Source organism: Oryx dammah, unplaced genomic scaffold (assembly GCF_014754425.2).
Source record: "Oryx dammah isolate SB20612 unplaced genomic scaffold, SCBI_Odam_1.1 HiC_scaffold_5, whole genome shotgun sequence".
Lineage (NCBI taxonomy): Eukaryota > Metazoa > Chordata > Mammalia > Artiodactyla > Bovidae > Oryx > Oryx dammah.
In genome coordinates, this window is record NW_024070189.1 from 71189601 (window position 1) to 71209084 (window position 19484).

Genomic DNA, 19484 nt, shown 5'->3' on the forward strand with positions numbered 1-19484 from the left:
TCAATAGATCTATCTTTATGCCAGTAGTACAAAGTCTTTTCTTTTTCTTTTTTTATGGAAAAGCATGTTATTTCAACTATAGCAGTGTGTACATGTCAATCTCAAACTCCCAATCTATCCCTCCCTCTCCTTCCCACCCTTATAAATTATAGTCTAAATTGCCTGATTGTTTTTTTTTTTGGTCCCATACCTCCATCTTTCTCATTGTCTAGAATAGACATACCAAGAAGTTAGGACTCGTTCACTGCTGTGTTCCCAGTGCCTTGGTGCAGAGTAGATGCTTGACAGATATTAGTGGATTGAATGAGTAAATCAAGTGAAACTTATTCAGTGTGTTATTGAATGAATAACATTGAATAAGTACAATGTTTTGGGAAGAAGTCAATTGGGAGGGGGAAGTTGAGGGTACAATAATGATGAGAGGTCACTGAGGTCAAGGAGGTGCAAGGAGGTACAGAGTGTTTGAATGGGGCCATAGCGGGATGGGTGGCCCAGAGAGCAGATGAGAAACCCCTTAATATTTGAGACATGCAGGGAAAGGCAAGGGACCTCAGCTATGTTTTAAGTGGGAAGGGAAGGAAATTGAGAAAGGTCCCACCCAGTACCTCTGTGTTCTCCAGAGATAGGAAGTGAGATGGAAGGGAGGGGCTTGCAGGCTCAAGGAAGCAGAGGACAGCTGAGTGACCTTGGGGCCAGAGCCCAGGCTTGGACCTAACAAGTGGGCACTCTCCACTCATGGGTTCTAGGGGGAAATGGTTACCAGATAAAAGGTCAAGGGGTGATGGGCTAGAGAGGATGCATGTGAAGTCAAGGCCTTGGGGCCCAGACTGGCTGAAGCAGAAGAGAAGCCATAGCACAGGGCCCCTAACCTCAGGCAACATTTCCTAAACCCTACATACCAGCCACCGCTGGGCACACATTGGTTAGTGTGGAGTGTTACCTCCTGTGGGAGACTTCTCAAGGCTAAAGTGACCTGAGGCACATCACAGGCCAACATGGTTGGGGTAGAGCAAAAGCAAGCCATGAGGCCAGTTTGAGTGTGGAAGTGAATTAAATGAACCCTGCCTCCCTCAGTGAGTTTGGCTGATCTCTGGACTTGTTGGCTACATATTTTCGTCTGTAGATTTGTAATATTCTTGAATCTCTGGGAGATCTTGGAAGATTTTTTTCTTAATTCCTTATATTCTTAATTTTAAACTTACATAAGGAACTCCTTTAGATTTACTCATAGTTTTAAAAACTCATATATCATTTTTGTGCATTCATAAACAGAAAAATAAAAGTGCTATAAATTAATTAAGGTATTTTTCAAACTTCTTTACATTTGAATGTAGACTCCTCAATTACTTTTTTTTGGTTCAGAATTGTTGATGTTCATGTTAATTTGCTCAATTATCCTTCTTTGTGTTATCAGATCATTTGTGACATGGCCTTTCTTAAGGGTGCTCCATGGAACTTCCTTGGTGGTCTAGTGGTTAAGAATCTGCCTGACAATGCAGGGACACCAAGTTTGATCCCTGGTTCAGGAGGATCTCACATGCCTCAGGGCAACTAAGCCCAAGTGCTACAACTCTGAGCCCACACTCTAGAGCCAGGGGCCTCAACTACTGAAGCACACATGCCCTAGAGCCCATGCTCCGCAACAAGAGAGGTCACCTCAGTGAGAAGCCTGTGTGCTGCAATAAGAAAGCAGCCTCCACTCACAGTGCGCTGCAGTAAGAGAGCAGCCTCCACTCGCAGACATAGAAAGCCTGCGTGCCGGAACAAAGACCCAGTGCAGCCAGAAAGAAATAAATGAATAAGCAAATATTTTAAAAAATTAAAAAGGGCTCCATTGTTGTCCCCAGGATTATACTTCAAACCACTGATACCCATTCTCTTATGTGGATACTTTCCCATTTGATGAAGCTCATAAATTAAGTTTTTCTCAATTAAATACCTCAGTCTAATAGGATGGATTTTTTTTTTTTTTTTAACAGCAAGGCCTTCAAACATGCTTTTAAGAATTAGATTTTTCTGTTTTTTAACAGTGTCTCAGATTGAATTTATAGCTTTCTAGTTACTTTTGTTTCAAGCCTCAGTTCTTAGAAGATACTTTTATATCTTTTTTTCTTTTCTTTTCAGAAGATATTTTTGAAGAGTATGAAGGAAATGTAAAGGAGTCTGGTTGAGTGGCTGAAAGGGAGAGAGAATTTTAAGAAGTCATCAGAAGCAGACTATGAAGAGCTCTGAGGACTGGAATTTAATTCCACTGGTATCGGGAGTGCCACAGTCAGATGCAACATTGAAAAACATGAACTTGGGACTATGTGGAAGATGAATATAAAGGCAGAGATACCTGGGAAGATGCTGGGACCATGAGTCAAAAGGTAGCTATGGTCTTTACCAGAGCAATGGCAGGGAAATGGGGATAAAGGATGGACTAAATGTGGGGGATGTTATATATAGCATGATGACTATAGTTAATAACACTGTTTTGCATATTTGAAAGTTGCTGAGAGAGTAGATTTTAAAATCGTCATCCAAGAAAAAAATTTTTTGTAATTGTATATGGTGATGGATATTAACTAGGCTGATGTAGTGATCGTTTCATAACACGTACAAATATTGAATTATTACATTATATACTTGAAACTAACACATGTTATATATCAGGTATACCTCAATATAAAAAAAAATGGACTAAGAATGGCTTCAGAAAGTAGAAAGGGCAGGACATGGAGACTGTACGGGAGCATGACGGAGTATGAAGAACCAGAGCAGGGGTCCAGACTTCCAGGCTAGAGAGATGGCTGCATCAGCCACTAAGATGGCAGACATAAGGAATACAGCTGGGACAAGGTGGGGAAATATATGTTAGTTTTTTTTTTTTAATAAAAAAAATTTGTTTAATTATAGAATACATTATCATTGTACAAATGTCAACACAAAAAATTTAAAATTCCTCTATTCCCACCTGTTATGGACCTTTTGAGAATTTCTCATATACACATACACACAAACCTTTGTTAGTTTTTCAAAATATATATATATATATAGGTTAACACTGTTTTGTAACTTGCTTGTTTTCACTTCTCAATAGTACACCACGAACCCCTTCTGGTTCAGTATATACAGATCTGACTCATGTTTAATGGTTGGACATGTCACTCATATTCAGTAACATGAATATACTGTAATTTATTTTACTAATTCCTTTGCTGATGGACACTTAACTTCATTGTTTTGCCATTACAAGTAATGCTAAAATGAATATCCTCTTCACATATAATTAAGTATAACTTTGTCATTATATATTCTCTACATATATAATAATATGTATATATATATATATATATATATATATATATATACATATATATACACTTACTTGCATTTGTGCAAATATTTCTATAGGCCTGATTCTTGGGTAAAAGGAAATACTCTTACTTGTCTGCCTTTTTCTGGATGACAAATTTCTGACAATTTTACTTACTAACTAAGAGATGACTTCAGTTTCAAAATATGCCAAATGCATTTGGCTTTAAGTAGCACACACTGTAGATTAGGACTTGGTGAACTTGCGGACTGACAGGATTTCCCAGCCTGCTTACTTGGAAAGTGCAGTGATGCCTTGTAAACCTTTTGTTTTCATTATTTTCAAAATTTCTTGTGGATTTTCTTTAATAGTAACCAAATAGAACAATCCTCTTGGTAAAAGGTGATCTGGGGCCAGTGGTAAGCATCTGTCCATTACTTCACTGCCGTTTCTGCTACCAGCCCAAGCTGCCTCTATCAATCCCGTGACTCCTTGGATTAAACACCAGAAGATCAACTTTTTCATTCAATCTTGGTAGCAAGCTTGGAACCAGATCTGTAATAATTGGTTGAATATGGACTTTGTTACAGTGTGCGCTCTCCAGGGTACACACTGCTGCCTTGGGGTTCACATCAGTGCAGATGTACAGAGCTTGAAGACGGATCATAGTGGCTAGGAATGCAGATACCACCGCTGCTTGGAGTGTGTCCAGCAGCAGAAACATGTCCTCTGAAGGCTTCTACACTGAAGGGCCTGCGGCCCATAGGCTTGTGCAACAGCATTAGGAAGCTGGGCGCCACCATCTTTTTCTCCCTATGTTAATTTTTCAAATATACATTTTATTGTGACATTTTTCAAACATACAAAACAAAAAGATATAATCAATACACCTAGAGTGTCTGTTAACATTTTGTCATATTTGCTTCAGAGATAAAGATTTTTTTTCCCCTACATGCAACGTGCTGGATTAAATTCCCCCTGCAGTGGAAGCGCTAAGTCTTAACCACTGGATGCTCAAGGAAGTCCCAGAGATAAAGATATTTCTTTTCTGTACAATTTCAAAGTGAGTTACAGACATTCTGATACTTCTCACCTAAAGACTGCAAACTTCTCCAATGTATGAGGGCGTTCTCCTATATAATCACAGTACCACCTATAATTCCCTAATATCTAAAGTTCTTTCTATATTCAAATTTCTGCCAAATGTTTCTGATAGATGATTTTTCTGAATTAATCGAATCAAATTTCATATATTGCATTTGTCCTTGCAGCTCTTAAGTTTCTTACAACCTCGAATGCTCCACCTCCTGTTTTTCTGAAATATTGACTTTTGCAGGGATTGGGCCAGTTATCTGGCTCCATGTTCTGCATTCGGCTGATGCTTCTTCATTACCTGTTCATATCCCCCCTGTATTTCCTGTAAACTGGATATAAGGGCAGAGGCTTGATTACACTTGGGTTAATGTTTTTACAAGAATGCTTTGAAGTAAGGCAGGTGTTGGTGTTCAGGCATGTTAGGTTTGGAGAGCCTGAAGGACATCGGGAGCACATGTCATGCTAGTGGCTGGAAATACATTTGGTTTGAAGACCTAGAGGAAGAACCAGGTGAGAAAGAATACCTCAAGAGTCATCACAGAGGAGGTGGGACCAGAAGCCTTTGATAGGGGCAGGACAGGGGGTGAGAAAACCCAGGGAGTATGAGGAGACTGCCAGGGAGTTTCCAGAGAAGTCAGTGATAAGACAGGACCAATGAAATGAACAACTGAGGCTCAATGGTCAACAGGAGCCCTGCCCTGCTCCCCCGAATTCTGGGCCCCTTGCCTGGAGAGTCAGTTGATGTGTCTAGAGTTCATAATAAGCCCCAGAGAGACTTGCAGAGGCTTTAAATAATGAGGCATCTCAGGGTTTACATAGTGGGAGGATAGGAGAATGCAATTGACTTCAGGCCTACCTAATTAGTCATATTAATGAGCCTAAGACAATTATGAGACCAGAAAGGAGGAGTTGGGGGTGGGGGTCGGGGCAAGGTGGTGACATCTCTAGTCCTGCCCAGGGAGGGGACCCTGGGGGACAGCCAGGGGACTTAGGGCTATGATAGGCCCTGGATCTCCAATCCTGGCAGGAACTGATGCTAAACCATAGTAGAAGAAAGACCGCTGGTGCCTTCTGCATCCCAGGTCTGTGGCAACAAAAGGGTCAGAAATGCCTGTGGAGGGACTTCCCTGGTGGTCTAGTGGTTAAGACCCCATGTTTCCAATGCAAGGGGTGAAGGTTCGATCCCTGGTTAGGGAACTAAGATCCCACAAGCCTCGCAGTGTGGACCCCCCAAAAAAACGCCCTTGGAAAACCTAGTCATATGCTTCTGCCGTGCTGACCCCAGCTCCTCACTGTGGCCTAGACATCTTAAAGATGTGGACCTGCCTGCAAGTCCAGGCTTGTCATCTGCCTTGTTCCCCTCCCTCGCCGCCCTTCAGCTACGCTGGCCTCCTTTGGTTCATAGATGCAGAAGACTGCCCTGTTAGCCCAGCCCTCTCCATAGTTTTGTACTGTGTGCCAACTGCCTGTGCTGGTGCCTGAGAGGTAGCAGACAGTGCAGTTATGGGTGTAGACTCAGACCCCAAAGACCTTGTTTGAACCCCTAACTCTACCACTTAATAGCTGTGTGATCTCAGGCAAGTTACAGACCCTCTCTGTGCTTGTGTGTCCTCTCTGTCAAGTGGGGTTGTGGACAGCTAATATGAGCTTCACATAGTATCTAGCAGCTGGTTAGTCCTGCAGTTGTTACAGTCATGATTATTATTCTCATGAGGCTCAGAGAGGTCAAGATCTGCCTGAGCTCACAGAGCTGGTACCTGGTAGTCTTCTAAGACTTTTTTTCCCCTAGTACATTAATGTTGCATTATAAATAGCCCCACCTAACTGCTGAGAGTCTCCGTGCTATAAATTCCTTGATTTTGTATACTCTGTCCTGCTACTGTTTATGTAAGTTAAATTTACCCTTGTCAGACCAAGTGAAGGGACCATGGAGTTGGAAGACTAAAAAAGTATATAGGCACATTCCCGTGGACAGTTTACATTCTAATAAGAGAACAGGAATAAAAAATAGCTTAACACAAGACCCTGTATAATGAGGATTGTGAATTCCTGATAGGTAGAAATATAGACAATAGTGAAAATATATATATAATCAATGTTTTGGGGGAGCTCACCATGTACCAGGCGCTGGGCTTTACAATCCTCACAAAAACACCACAGTAAGTATTAGGAGTCCCGTTTTACAGATGAAGCTCAACAATGTTAAACAGTTGCCATTGGTCACACGATGACTGGAACTTAGGTCTGTCTTCCTCCAAATCACCACTTTGGACCAGTCAAGGCAGAGGGACAAGGATGAACACACCTCGGCTGAGTCACAGAAGCTGCCAAGAGAGGAAATTTAGCAAAAGGGTTTTGGGGTTGTAGTAGCCGGATAGTCAGGAATCCGGCGGGGTTGGGGGAGGCCGGGCCTCCTCTTGAGTTCCTCAGGGGCTGAGAACTGTTCTAACCTCGCTGTCGGTATGGCCGCCGGGCCTCACAACAGCTCAGCCTTGCACCAGGGGCCACACGTGGGGCCCCATTCCTCGGGAGAGAGCCTCCGATTGGCCGGCTCGGTCAGGTGGCTCCCGTGGGCCAATCAGCAGCGGCCAGACCCTGGGCCACGCGATCCGCTCAGCCCTCGCAAGCAGAGGGTGGTGTAGCCTGGGGAAAGGTGATCTTACGCAGTGGGGCGCACTCGGAAAGGGCCGGCAGTATCTAGTAATGTCCGGCATGCCGCAAATTCAGCCAGAGATTGCGCCCTGCCCCATCGTTTTGAGATAGAAAAGAGGACTGGGCTGGGCTGGCCTTCCTCTTGGGCTCTGGGTCCCGCCCTAATGCTTCCGCCCTCTTTTGTGCATCTTTCTCCGTTCGCTTCCCTGGAGCTCCAAGCCTTCCTGTCTTTCTCACTCTTTCTCGGCAGCCCGCAAGCCTTGTAGTCTTTCCTCCTGGTAAGAGAAAGATCTCCATGCGTCTACAGGGAGGCTCTCTTTCTTCTCCCCTCCGCTGGCTCTGGCCTCCCTTTCTCATCCCACTTTAGTCTGGCTTCGGGTCACTAGCAGTCCTGCTCTGGCTAGAACCGGTGATATTTCATAATCTTTGCTGCTCCGCTTTGCAGCATTTGACTCTTGACCCTTGGGAACTAACAAGGTTTCCAGAAGCTCCCGCTCTAGTCTGGTCCCTTCCTACCTCTTTATCAAGCCCTTCTCTGCGTCATCCTGTCATGGGTATGCCTCCCTTCTTTACTGTTTGGCAAACAGAGGTCCACCTTGCTGATTGTTTACCCAGATTTCCTGAAGAATCCCTCTGGTCACTGGCATGTCCTAAATGCCAGTAATTTCTGAGCCTCAATCCCTAGCTTAGATTTGTCCCAGAGTTCCAGACTTCATACCTGCATGTCTCACGGGTACCTAAGGCTGAAAGTAGGTGTTTTAGTCAATAAATATTTTTTAAGCTGAGGGCTCATTTACAGTATGAATATTTTAAAATGTATCTCTACATATAAAGCTTCCCTGGTGGCTTAGACGGTAAAGAGTCTGCCTGCCTTCCGGGAAACCTAGGGTTGATCCCTATGTCGGGAAGATCCCCTGGAGAAGGAAATGGCAACCTACTCCAGTATTCTTGCCTGGAGAATCCCATGGACAGAGGAGCCTGGCAGGCTACAGTCCACAGGGTCACAAAAAGTCGGGCAGGACTGAGCGACTTCATTTTCTTTCTTTCTTTACATATAAAATAAATATATAAGTGTTTATTGCTGTGTGCCAAAAGCTTGGAAGTACTGTGTCACCTGTGACCAGCCAACAGTGGGTGCTTCATTACTGTGTCCTGAATTAATGTAGGAATGAATGTTGGTTGGCATAATGCCTGGCACAGAGAAGGTGCTCAAAATTAGTTGCCTCATCCTTCAGCCCAGCTTTTCTTTACCTCAGGGATGGGAACTGTCTCATCACCTCACCTTCAATGCAAAAGCTGCATAAGGTAGGTAAACAAGAGAGAAAAAGCAGAAGTGAAAGTCCTTCTTGTCCTGTATAATATTCTACTCCCTGTCTAATCTGTCTGCTCCACAAAAGTAGCACTGATGGGGCAGAAGAGACAGCCAGGAGCTGTCATACCAGGACAGGAGGCTGTTGCAGGCAGACTGGGAGACAGACCAGGGTTCAAATCCTGGTTGGATTATCTTATGGGTCCTCCTGGACTTCTGTGAGCCCACATTTCCACCTGTAAGGCAGAGATATGAAGAGACTCTACGTCATAGAGATTTGTAAGGATTCTCCCTAGAGCCTTTGAGGAAGCTGACAAGTCTTGGTACTTGGCTATTGTTTTGGCTGAAAGACAGGTAAAGAGGATTTTCCTGGTGGCACACTATCGCCACCGTGTGACAAGATGGAAAATTATATAAGGGAGGTTCTTTGGCCTGAAAAGGGCTACCTAGACTTGGGTTTTCTTTTCTTTTAAAATATTTATTTATTTAGCTGTACTGGGTCTTCATTGCTGCACCTTGGCTTTCTCTAGTTGCATTGAGCGGGGGATACTCTCTATTCACGGTGCATGAGCTTCTCACTGTGATAATTCCTTCTGTTGTGGGGCATGGACTCCAGGGTGCATGAGCTCACCAGTTGAGGCACAGGGGCTTAGTTGCCTTGCAGCATGTGGGATCTTCCAAGTCCAGGGTTTGAACTGGTGTCCCCTGCATTACAAGGTGGATTCTTAACCACTGAGCCACCAGGGAAGCCCTAGACTTGGGTTTGCTGAAACCTGAGAACTTGGCTCCTTGCTGCCAGTGCTCTGCTGTCTGGGCTCCCTCTGGCCTCCACTGTCAGTGCGGTCACCTGTGGAGGAGAAATCATTCCACCCCTAGGTGCAGGGTTCTGGATGTGCCTTCTCTAGCTATAGAACTTTCAGTGGTTCCTCACTGTGTCATTCAAACCTTTTCAGGGCTAGTATCCTTGACACCTGCCGTGTGCTTGAATCCTCGGGCCACCTAGCTCCAGACCTGCCTCGAGATGCTCACTGTTTTCTCCTTCCTTCCCATCCCTCCTGAGCTCACTTTGTCCTCCTCCTAATTCACAACGCCAAAGTACATTTTCCCAGTGAACATGTTAAGTTCCTGGGACAGTGTTCACGTGAACAGCAACCATTTATTGATCACCTACTATGTGTCTGGTGCTGCGTTGGGCTCCTTATGGGCCTTTAGTGCATATACTCTTCACAAATCCTGCAGGGCCAGTTGCTACCATTGCCCCTATTTTGTAGACGAGGATACTGAGGCAGAGAAAGGTAAAGTGACCCACCCAAAGTCGCATTGCCATCAGGGGACAGAAGCCTGCTTACAACTTCTGTGACACCTGGTGTGGTGGAGGAGGCAGGCAGACCTCAGTTCAAATTCTATCTCTGTTGCTCACTACTGACTTCCCAACTTTGAGCCCAAGCATCCTGTCTTCCTCTAAAATGAGATGGCAGCTCCCGCAAGGCACAGGCACTGACTCCATGGGGCAGGTAGTGTCTGGGGACACGACACCAGGGCTGAGAAGTGGGGACAATATCACAGTTGGCAGTCAGAGCTGGTATGGAACACACTGAGGTAAGTCCAGGTCCTGTCAAGGAAGCTGCAGTCAATGACTGGGAGCCCCGGCTTAGGACCCAGCCTGCAGAAAGTAGGGGTTCAGGTGTCCAAGCTCCCATCAGCTCTCACTTGGGCAACCCCTGGGACCTGTTCTGCCCACACCCACTCTAGCTTCTCCAGTGCCTTTCCTACTTGGCAGCCTTGTGTTGGCCTTTCCAAACACACCTCTGATCATGTCCTTTGCTGCTGAAAAGCTTGTCTTTCACTGCACGCTGGGGTTTCAGCCCCTCACTAGAGCCTGTGACTCTATGGATCAGTTGCTGTAGCCCTGTCAGCTCTGTCACATTCTCTGGTCTCTGGTTCTTCCCAGCTTCTTGAAGCCACCTTTGACCTTTGCACATGCTGTTCCCATGGACTGACACACTCTTCCCTCCTCTCTTCGCCTAATTGATGTGGAGGTGCTGGAAGGGCTGGCGGGTGGGGAAGGGAGTGGAGAATTTTTGTTTGTATTTTAAAACTATGAAGCTTCTTGAGAATTTTTTTAAAAAATTATTGTTCTATTTGTTTTTGGCTGTGCTGGGGCTTCGTTTCTGTGGGGGCTTTTCTCTAGTTGTCACAAATGAGGGCTTAGTTTCTAGTTTCCGTGTGCGGGCTTCTCATTGCAGTAGCTTCTCTCATTGTGGAGCATGGGCTCTGGGGTGTGTGGGCTTTAGTAGTTGTGGTTCCTGGGCTCTAGAGCACAGGCTCAGTAGTTGTGGCACACAGGGGGCTTAGTTGCTCCAAGCATGTGGGATCCTCCCGGATCAGGCATTGAACTCGTGTCTCCTGCGTTGGCCGGGGGATTCTTTACCATTGAGCCACCAGGGAAGCCCTGGAATGGAGAATTTGGAACCTGCAAGAGTGTTTGGGAAAACTGGTTGGAGGGGAAGAGAAAACTGGTTCCAGGAAGAGAGAACAACCTGTGCAAAGGGATGGAGGTGCATGTGTGGCAGGGTTGGGTGGGGGACAGGTAGGGATGGAGACTAATAGGAATGAAGCATCCCTAAGGCCAGGGCCAAATACATAGTTGCTATGCCAAACAGCTTGGCCCCAGTCCCGAGGGCAGTGGGAGGGTTTTTATCAGGGGCAGCTACAGTGGTTCCCTTGGGTAGGGTGGAGAGGGCATGTCAGCACCTCACTGACAAATGGAGTACCCAGGCCTGAACAGTCCTCCAAGAACTACCTGATCATCACCAACATGAAAGTTCTATGGATATAGCCTAAGGCCCCATCCCTACCCAACGTGAGGCTGAAGCAGGATGCTACACTACTTGTGGCCTCCAGGAGGTGGCACCATCACCCCAGCGTAGCCCCTCTACTCTGCTCCCTGTGCTGGAGGCCCCTCCCAGGGTGTAATTATAGGACAAAAACCCAGAAAGGAAAGGAGTGAGGAGAGGAAAGGAGGCCATGGGCCCAAGGGGTGGTTGGGATACAAGGCACAGGACAAGGGGAGTGGGGCTGTACTGGCTCCCTATTGATTTTTTTCAGGGTCAAGCACAGTATGTCAGTCTGACTCAAATCTTTTTAAAAAAAAATATTTATTTGACTGTGCTGGTTCTTAGTTGCAGCATGCAGGATCTTCGATCTTAGTTGTGGCATGTGGGATGTAGTTCCCTGATCAGGGACTGAACCTGGCCCCCTGCTTTGGGAGCATGGAGTCTTAGTCGCTGGACCACCAGGGAAGTCCCTAGATTTTCATTCACCATTGTGTTCCCCGCCCTCCTCCATGTAGCCCCTCCTCAGGCCCCTGAAACAGTCACAAGGACCCCACCTGTTCACCCAGTTCTTAGCCATTGCCAAGAACCACCTTCGTTTCCTTCCAGCCTGCATTAACAAGCCCTCTCATTCTAAAGACATCCCTTGATTTCCACTTCTGTCCATCGCCTGGCTACCATAGGAGCCTGCAATGCGGCTATGAAGGACAGTGTTGGTCCCTGGTGAGAAGATGGGAGGGTAACTGGATGGTCCCTCCTTAGAGGCATTAATGCTCATTACGTCCATCACCCTGGGAGACTCCATGTGTGCTTTGGAGGTGCTGTCCTAGTTTCCAGCTCTACTCAGACACTGTAGTGGCCCCTCACCCATCTCTCCACCTCTGTATTAGCAGCCCCACACTCTCTGATCTCTTCATTCCTCTGGGAATGAAATCCGAAGCCTGCAAAGCCCCCTATGGTGTGGCCCCACCTGGGACCACATTCTCCCTCACTCTGTATGTGGCCTCTCTACTGGAGCAGCTCGGATTCTCCCCACTCCTGCCTGCCTCTGGACTACTGTGAGACTGTTCCCTCTGCCTGGAATGCTTTGCCTCCCACTCATCACAAGGCCAAGCGCTGTCCTCCTTCTACCAAATATCACTTCCTCATGGAGCTCTTCCCTGCATCGGATCAGGATCAGTCCCCAGTGTAGACACTCACAGCTGCAGTCGACTGACCTTCAGAGTCTGTGTTAATTATAGTCAGTATTTCCCTGGCTGTTTATTTAATGACTGTCCTCGCTTCTAGATTTCCAGCTCTTTAGGGTAGGGTATAACCACCGACTAGAATGGCACCTGGTATACAGTAGGTGCTCAGTAAACATTGGTTGATTTACTGTGCCTTCCTGTCCTCGTCTGTCCAATTTCTTCTTCAGCTGGGGCCCCCAGGTCACCTCCTCCAGAAAGCATCACTGAACCCTGCCCGGGGTGCACACAGCTCCTGGGCTTTATTCCTTTGTTTGGCTTTCAGTTCCCTTTGAGCCTAATTCCCCTCTTATCAGCCTGTGCCTCGGGCATCAGTGCTAATGGTTTTGTGTGTGTACTTATAACATGTGTGTTCCCTGTGTCATCATCATTTCTTTTGTGCAAATGGCTTTATGCTTTAGGGCCCATTTCATTTCTTACCCTTTCTACTCAGCACTACACTTCTGAGGTCCTTCCACATGGCTGTGCATCCACTGGGTCCCCTGTACATGTAGTCCATCCACCTCCCAGGATGGACTCCCGACTGCCTCCAAACCCTCCTCCAAGCTTCCCCATGTGGGCCCCTATGTGTGAGGGTTTGGGAAGAGGGGGTGGGATACATTCATGCCAAATTGCTAGATCATAGGGCATGCATTTATCTAACTAGTTGAAAGCTCCCAGGCAGCTCTCTGGGATAGCTGCACCCACAGTCCAGGTGGGTACCCTCCCACTCCCACTCCCTGTCCCTGCTGACACCTGGCATTCTCTAGCTCACTAACTTTTGGCAGTGTGATAAGCGACATCTCTTGAGAGCATCTCTTGCATTATTCTTGAGTTTCAGGGTCTCTTCATAAGCTTGCTGACCTCTGGTTTCCTTGTTTAATCACCTCATCATACTCTCTCTTTAGTGGTTTTTTGCTGTTGTTAATTTTTGTCTGCACTTTGCAGCATGCAGAATCTTGATTCTCCAACCCGGGATTGAACCTGTGCAAAGTGTGGAGTCAACCACTGGACTGGCAGGGAAGTCCCTCTAGTGTTTTGAAGTGTCTTTTCCTTGTGGATTTGCAGGCCCCCCCTTGGATGCCTCATGCTGTACTGACACAGGCTGACTGGCTTACAGGCAGACACCCTGAGCCTTGGTGTGGTAAGAGTAGTGACAGTCCTGAGCCTTCTCAGGGTTCTCAGCCCTACTCAGAGAGGGGAGGAGGGTTGACCATCCCTTGGTGGGCACTATGGGGCTCATCATTGTGAGCCCCTCAGGAGGCTATGTGTGTATTCTGAGGAGACTGTCTTAGCTCCCAGCTTGACAATTTGGAATTTGAAGTTTGAATCTGGGAAATTCATTCAACACATATTCATTCCGTGAATATCTAGGGAGCACTTATCCACAAGGCCCCCAGACCCCGTTGTTGACAAGTACAACTGTGAACAGAATGGTCCCTTGGCTTCTCAGAGCTTGCCTTCTAGGGAGGTGGCAGTCAGTAAAGAGTGAGCAAATAAGATAACAATAAAAGAAAACAAACAAGGGGCTAAAATATGGAATAACGGAGGGGGGACTTTGGCCAGAGTGGTCAGGAGAGGCCACTGTTAGGAGACGACCTTTGTTCTAACAGCCAACCCAGAAGCATTGGGGGGCTAGTATTCCCTGCAGAGACCTGCAAGTCAAAATCCCTGAAGTTCTCATGAACTTGGGGTGGCAGAGAAACAGAAAGAAGATGACTGGGTCTAGAGACTTGATGAGGGAGGGGTGTGGAGGGATTTGGGGGAGTGGGCAGGGGTCAGTTCAGGCTTTGTCTGATGGGACTGGGTTCATCCTGGGCTGGCATGTGAAACAACAGGAGGACAGAGGGGCTATATAGGAGGGTGCTGGCCCCAGGAAGCTCTGCAGCTGGCTCCTGGGACAGCCTGAGCTTTGTGCCAGGCCGCTGTGGAAGCTGATGTGTACTCAGAGGGGATAGTTTTCGTCTCTAGTATTTTTTCTTTTCTTTTAATGAATTATTATTATTATTTGTGGCCATGCTGCATGACTTGCAGGGTGTTAGTTCCCCAACTGGGGCTTGAACATGGAAGGACTGGTGCTGAAGCTGAAGCTCCAATACTTTGGCCACCTGATGTGAAGAACTGACTCATTTGAAAAGACCCTGATGCTGGGAGAGACTAAAGGCAGGAGGAGAAGGGGAGAACAAAGGACAAGATGGTTGGACGGCATTTTCAACTCGATGGACATGAATTTGAGCAAGCTCCGGGAGTAGGTGATGGACAGAGAAGCCTGGCGTGCTGCAGTCCATGGGATCACAAAGAGTTGGACACGACTGAGCAACTGAACTGAACTGAACTGAACCATGGCAGTGAAAGTGCAGGGTCCTGCCCACTGGACAGCTAGGGAATTCCCTCTTTTTTTTTTAATATGGAAAATTTTTATTACACAATATTAAGTAAACACAGTAAATATAAGAATAGTATTAATACATCTGCTTCCCTTATATATATATATTTTTTAATTTCAATTTTGGTAAATAACAATACACGTATCAAGTTTAAAAATCAAAGGAAACAAAGGTCCTCTCCCTCCGTGGCCCCATCCACCGAGTTCCTCTCCGCGGAAGCAGCCATAGTGACTGCCTGCCCACCCTTCACAAGTGATTGCATCCCCACAACTGCAGTAAGTGCTTCACGGGGACGGGGGCACATCACTTCATTTCAAATTTTCCCCTCAGCGTTGTCAGGTGGAGCGAATTCCCCATCAGGACACTTAAGAGCCCCTTTATGAAGGCTCTGAAACTGTCTTGTCAATGCACAGCTCTTTAAACTTGTATTTAAATGAACTAAAATAATCTGTTAGTCGCATGAGCCACGTTTCAAGTGCTCAGTAGCCATGTATGGCCAGTGGCTACTGTATTGGACAAAACGGATAATTTCCATCATTGCAAGAAGTACTCCTGCCAGTGCTGCTTTAGAGAATTCTATGCCATCAGTCATTTATCTCTAGCCTGTCTGCTTCAGAGTTTTCCTGGTAGCTCAGATGGTAAAGAATCTACCTGCAAAGCAGGAGACCCAGGTTCAATCACAGGAAGATCCCCTGGAGAGGGAAGTGACTGCCCACTCCAGTATTCTTGCCTGGAGAGTTCCACGGACAGAAGAGCCTGGCAGGCTATAGTCCATGTCTGTTATTAGCAGTGACTTGGAAGGGGCCACGGTCATCTAGGCAGAAGCCCAGTTGTGTGGGTGAAGCCGTCCTTAGCACATGCAGTAAGTCCCCCAGCAATTATAATAACCTCATTCCCCCAAAATCTGAGGGCTAGCCCATTGGCAAGGTTGTAGAGCTATGCTGTCCAATATGGGTCTGGCTGTCTCAGTCTTCCGAGCCAACCCTTCTCTCCTGGAACCTGGTTTCCGAGGGTCCTCCGCTGTAAAAGGAAAGGGCCTATACCTCCCTGACCAGGAGCCTCATCATCGTCCTTACCAGGTCATTCGGTCATTTCACAAACCTTTGTGGGCCTGCTCTGCACTTTGAGAGGGAGCCCATGAGGATCCTGTCCTGAGTGAGACAGAGAGGGCCATAAATGGGTTATTCCAGTTGTGCATAGAGGTGGAATGCCTAGGCTGTGCTATGAGATCAATGTGGCCTTCTTGGAGGAGGTGAACGCCGAACCACGCCCTGAAGGGAACAAGAGTGGTCTGGAGGTTGAGAGTTGGGAGGCGCCCACAGCCGTAGGCCACAGGGCCAGTGGGTGTGATCAGTAGGGCCAGGTCAGGCTGGGCCCCAAGCAGCAGCACAAGAACTAGAGGCTGGCACCAGAGGCCCGGAAGGGACTGGCGCTGTGGAATGCGAGTGGCAACTGAGTAGGAGAGGATGCGGGAAAATGCTGGGTGAGTTCAGCTGTTGGCGATTTCACGCCATCTCCTCAGCCACTTCTTGGGGACAGGCCCCAGCCTAGGGGCCCAGGTGCTGATGAAGGTCAGATTTCGGTAGCAAGAGAATAAAAGGAGATTTCCTCTCGAGGGGGGCCCTCTCCCTGCAGAGAGAACTGCAGCTGCCTCACACTCATACTCTGGGATTAGGCTAAATCCAACAGCAGGTGGAGGGATGGGAGGGGGGCTCCCAGTTAGGGTCCTAGAGTGTGGGAAGGGGCAGTCGGTGGTGGTACACACCTGAGTGTATGTTCTGGGGGGTGAGTCTCCTCCACCTGTCCCTTCGTTCTGCCTGGTGCTGCCGTGGATGGGAGTTGGGGGGCAAGGACAGTAACTGCTACCCTGGATCAAGGGCTACATGAACATGGGGGGAGCAATGCAAGAAGGCTTAGAAAATGGGGGCAGTTTTTCGTGGGAGCAAAGAGGGTGGGGACAAGGGGGTAGTTTTTCATGGAAACCCTTTTGTGCCATTCAAGTTTTTGTTTCAGTTATTTAAACCATGAACACAGAATGCCTCTTTAAAATGTGGTTCTCAAAGTGTGGCCTCAGACCAGCAGCATCCCCTGGGAACTTGTTAGAAATGCAGATTTCCAGGCTTTACTTCAAACCTGTGTGTGTGTGTGCTTAGTCGCTCGGTCAGGTCTCACTTTTTCTGACCCCGTGGACTGTAGCCTGCCAGGCTCCTCTGTCCATGGGAATTCTCCAGGCAAGAATACTCAGACCTACTAGATACAAAATTCTGGGGTAGGACCCAGCAATCTAAACTTTTCAGGTAATTCTGATATATGCTAAAATTTTAGAACTACTGGTTAAAAATCTACCAAGGCAGTGCTTGCTTCCTGGGGATCACACTTTGGGGAAAGGAGATTGTTGTGAGCATCCTGCTCTATAGCAATGAAAGCATGAAGTGGGGTGCAACTTGGAAGGAGGCCTTGGGGAGGCTGCCCCCCAAAATGAGGTTTAAGTGAGATTTAAAGGGCATGAGGGGCTTAGCCAGTTAAGTGGGGGTGAAGAAGCAATAGCCCATGTGAGGCCCAGAGGTGGCAGAGATGAAGGTCACAGGGCTGGAGCTCAAAGTGCTGGGCCCAGCACCTCTGTGCTTAGGTGTCATGAATGATCATCCATTTGTGTGTGTGGACATTCCATTTCTGCTTCGTAGAAATCCAGAGCCTCTCCTGGCCCTCGGAATGACTGGGCCACTGGGCTTTGGGAACGATCCCTGCAGTAGAAAAGGCACCCGTTCCCGAGCACTGATTCTCTCACTGCCCCCATGCGATCTTGGGAGAAGGAGGAAATGGCAACCCACTCCAGTATTCTTGCCTGGAGAATTCCATGGTTAGAGCCAGGCGGGCTGCAGTCCATGGGGTTGCACAAGTGTCGGACACAACTGAATGACTAACAACTTCGGGCCAGTCACTTCCTCATTCTGAGCCTCAGTGTCCTCATCTGGGCAATGGGGACAAGCATGCCTTCCAGGGAAGGGATGCCATAAAGAAGGCATGAGATCATGGCAACCCAGACCTGGGGGCCATTCCCTCCTAATCCATGTAACAACAGCCATTTTTGACCAAGTGTTTCCTATCACTCTCCAAGGCATGTTGTCATTCCTGTTTCAGGATCAGAGAGGGTAACTTCAGTCATAGCTCAACACCCTCCCAACCCCTTACCAGGGCCAGCTTACCCCTCCCTCCCACGCACTGATTCCCTCCCAGCAGCCTCCTGCCTCTTGGCTCTGGCTTCTGAGATCTGAGTGGCCGTCTGTCTGTTGCTCCTACCAGAACCTTTGGCTGACCCAAGCAGCCAGAAAGTGGCAGAGTCTGGAGGTGACCCAGTGCTTTTCGGACAGGCTCTTGAGGTTGGGTAGGGGGTGGGGGGGGTGGGCACTAACTCAGAAGCTGCTTGGAACCCAGGCAGACCAAGGGTGTCAGCTCCAAATGCTGCCACGATGCCCAGAGTGAGTTTGGGGGAGGGTGGATGGAGCAGCAAAGCTTGCACGGGGGAATTAGTAGCATCTGTCTCATTCTGACATGGGATGCGAGGAATGCGGAAAGGCCCAGTAAGCACGTGCCTGCCAGAGAGGCTAGCAGGGAGGGGGCACAGGGAGGTGCAGCTGAACCCCTCTGGGACCCCAGGACCTACCAGGCAGCAGCTGCCCCCATCACTCTGATGAATCTCCCACGTACACAGGACCGGCTGGGAACCTGGTGTGGGGGATCAACTGAGCTCCTTCCTTAGACCCTAATCCTTATGACCCTGGGGTCCATCATATCCTCAGTTTCTCTACCATTAAACTGGGAAAACCAATCTTTATCTGGGCCTCCCAGGTGGCGCTAGTGGTAAAAAAAAAAAAACCCGTCTGCCAATGCAGGAGACATAAGACTTGGCTTAGATCCCTGGGTTGGGAAGATCCCCTGGAGGAGAACATTGTAACTCACTCCAGTTTTCTTGCCTGGAGAATCCTGTGGACAGAGGAGCCTGGCAGGTTGCAGTCCATAGGGTCTCAATATCTGGTAAGGCTGCGATGAGGGACAGTGGTGGGCCTCTCCCTCCAGCACAGCAGTGGGCTCACGGTGGAAAAGTGGAAATGGGGGTTCTCATTTGCCACTCCTTTGTCCTTACGGACTGCTCTAGCCTCCCAGCCCTCTTCTTCCCTGGGTGGGCTTTGAGGGATCTGCCTCTCCTGTGTTTGACTAGGTTAATAAAGGACAGTCACTAGCCAATGACTTCAGTGGGAGATAGGGGCTCAGTCAGAAAGTTTGGAGGACTCCTGGGAGCCAGAGGGGGTTCTTGAGTGCAGGAGGAACTTAAGCCCACAGCTGCTTTTGGAAGCTGTCTGTGGAGCCACTTGCAAGGGAATAGGAAGGGAGGGGATGGAGGAGACCTCAGGCAGGAAGGAGACCCTTTGAGACAGCCCTGAGACTCAGGGATGCGGCAAAGGCCAAGTTCACCAATTCTTAGGGAAACACTCAGCATAACCCATGTGAACTCTGCAGGGCGTCTTTCCGCAAGCATGTGCTCATCTGAGACTCATTTCATCCTAAACCCTAAGCCCTGGAGGTAAGCAAGCAGGGGTACACCACTCGTATGGGTGAAGAGTTATGATCTAGTAAGTGAGTCAGTGGCCTCCGTGAGTCAGTGGAGGTGGCAACTCTGAACTTCCT

General features: G+C 47.9%; 1 long non-coding RNA gene across 1 annotated transcript; it reads right to left on the reverse strand.

Annotated features, from left to right (window-relative positions):
- Positions 1 to 2850: 2850 nt before the first annotated feature.
- LOC120863864 lies at positions 2851 to 6938 on the reverse strand. The gene is made up of 2 exons (XR_005721095.1): positions 6515 to 6938; positions 2851 to 4111 (listed from the first exon to the last, which is right to left on the reverse strand). It is a non-coding gene; the product is annotated as an uncharacterized LOC120863864 (long non-coding RNA).
- Positions 6939 to 19484: the final 12546 nt, after the last annotated feature.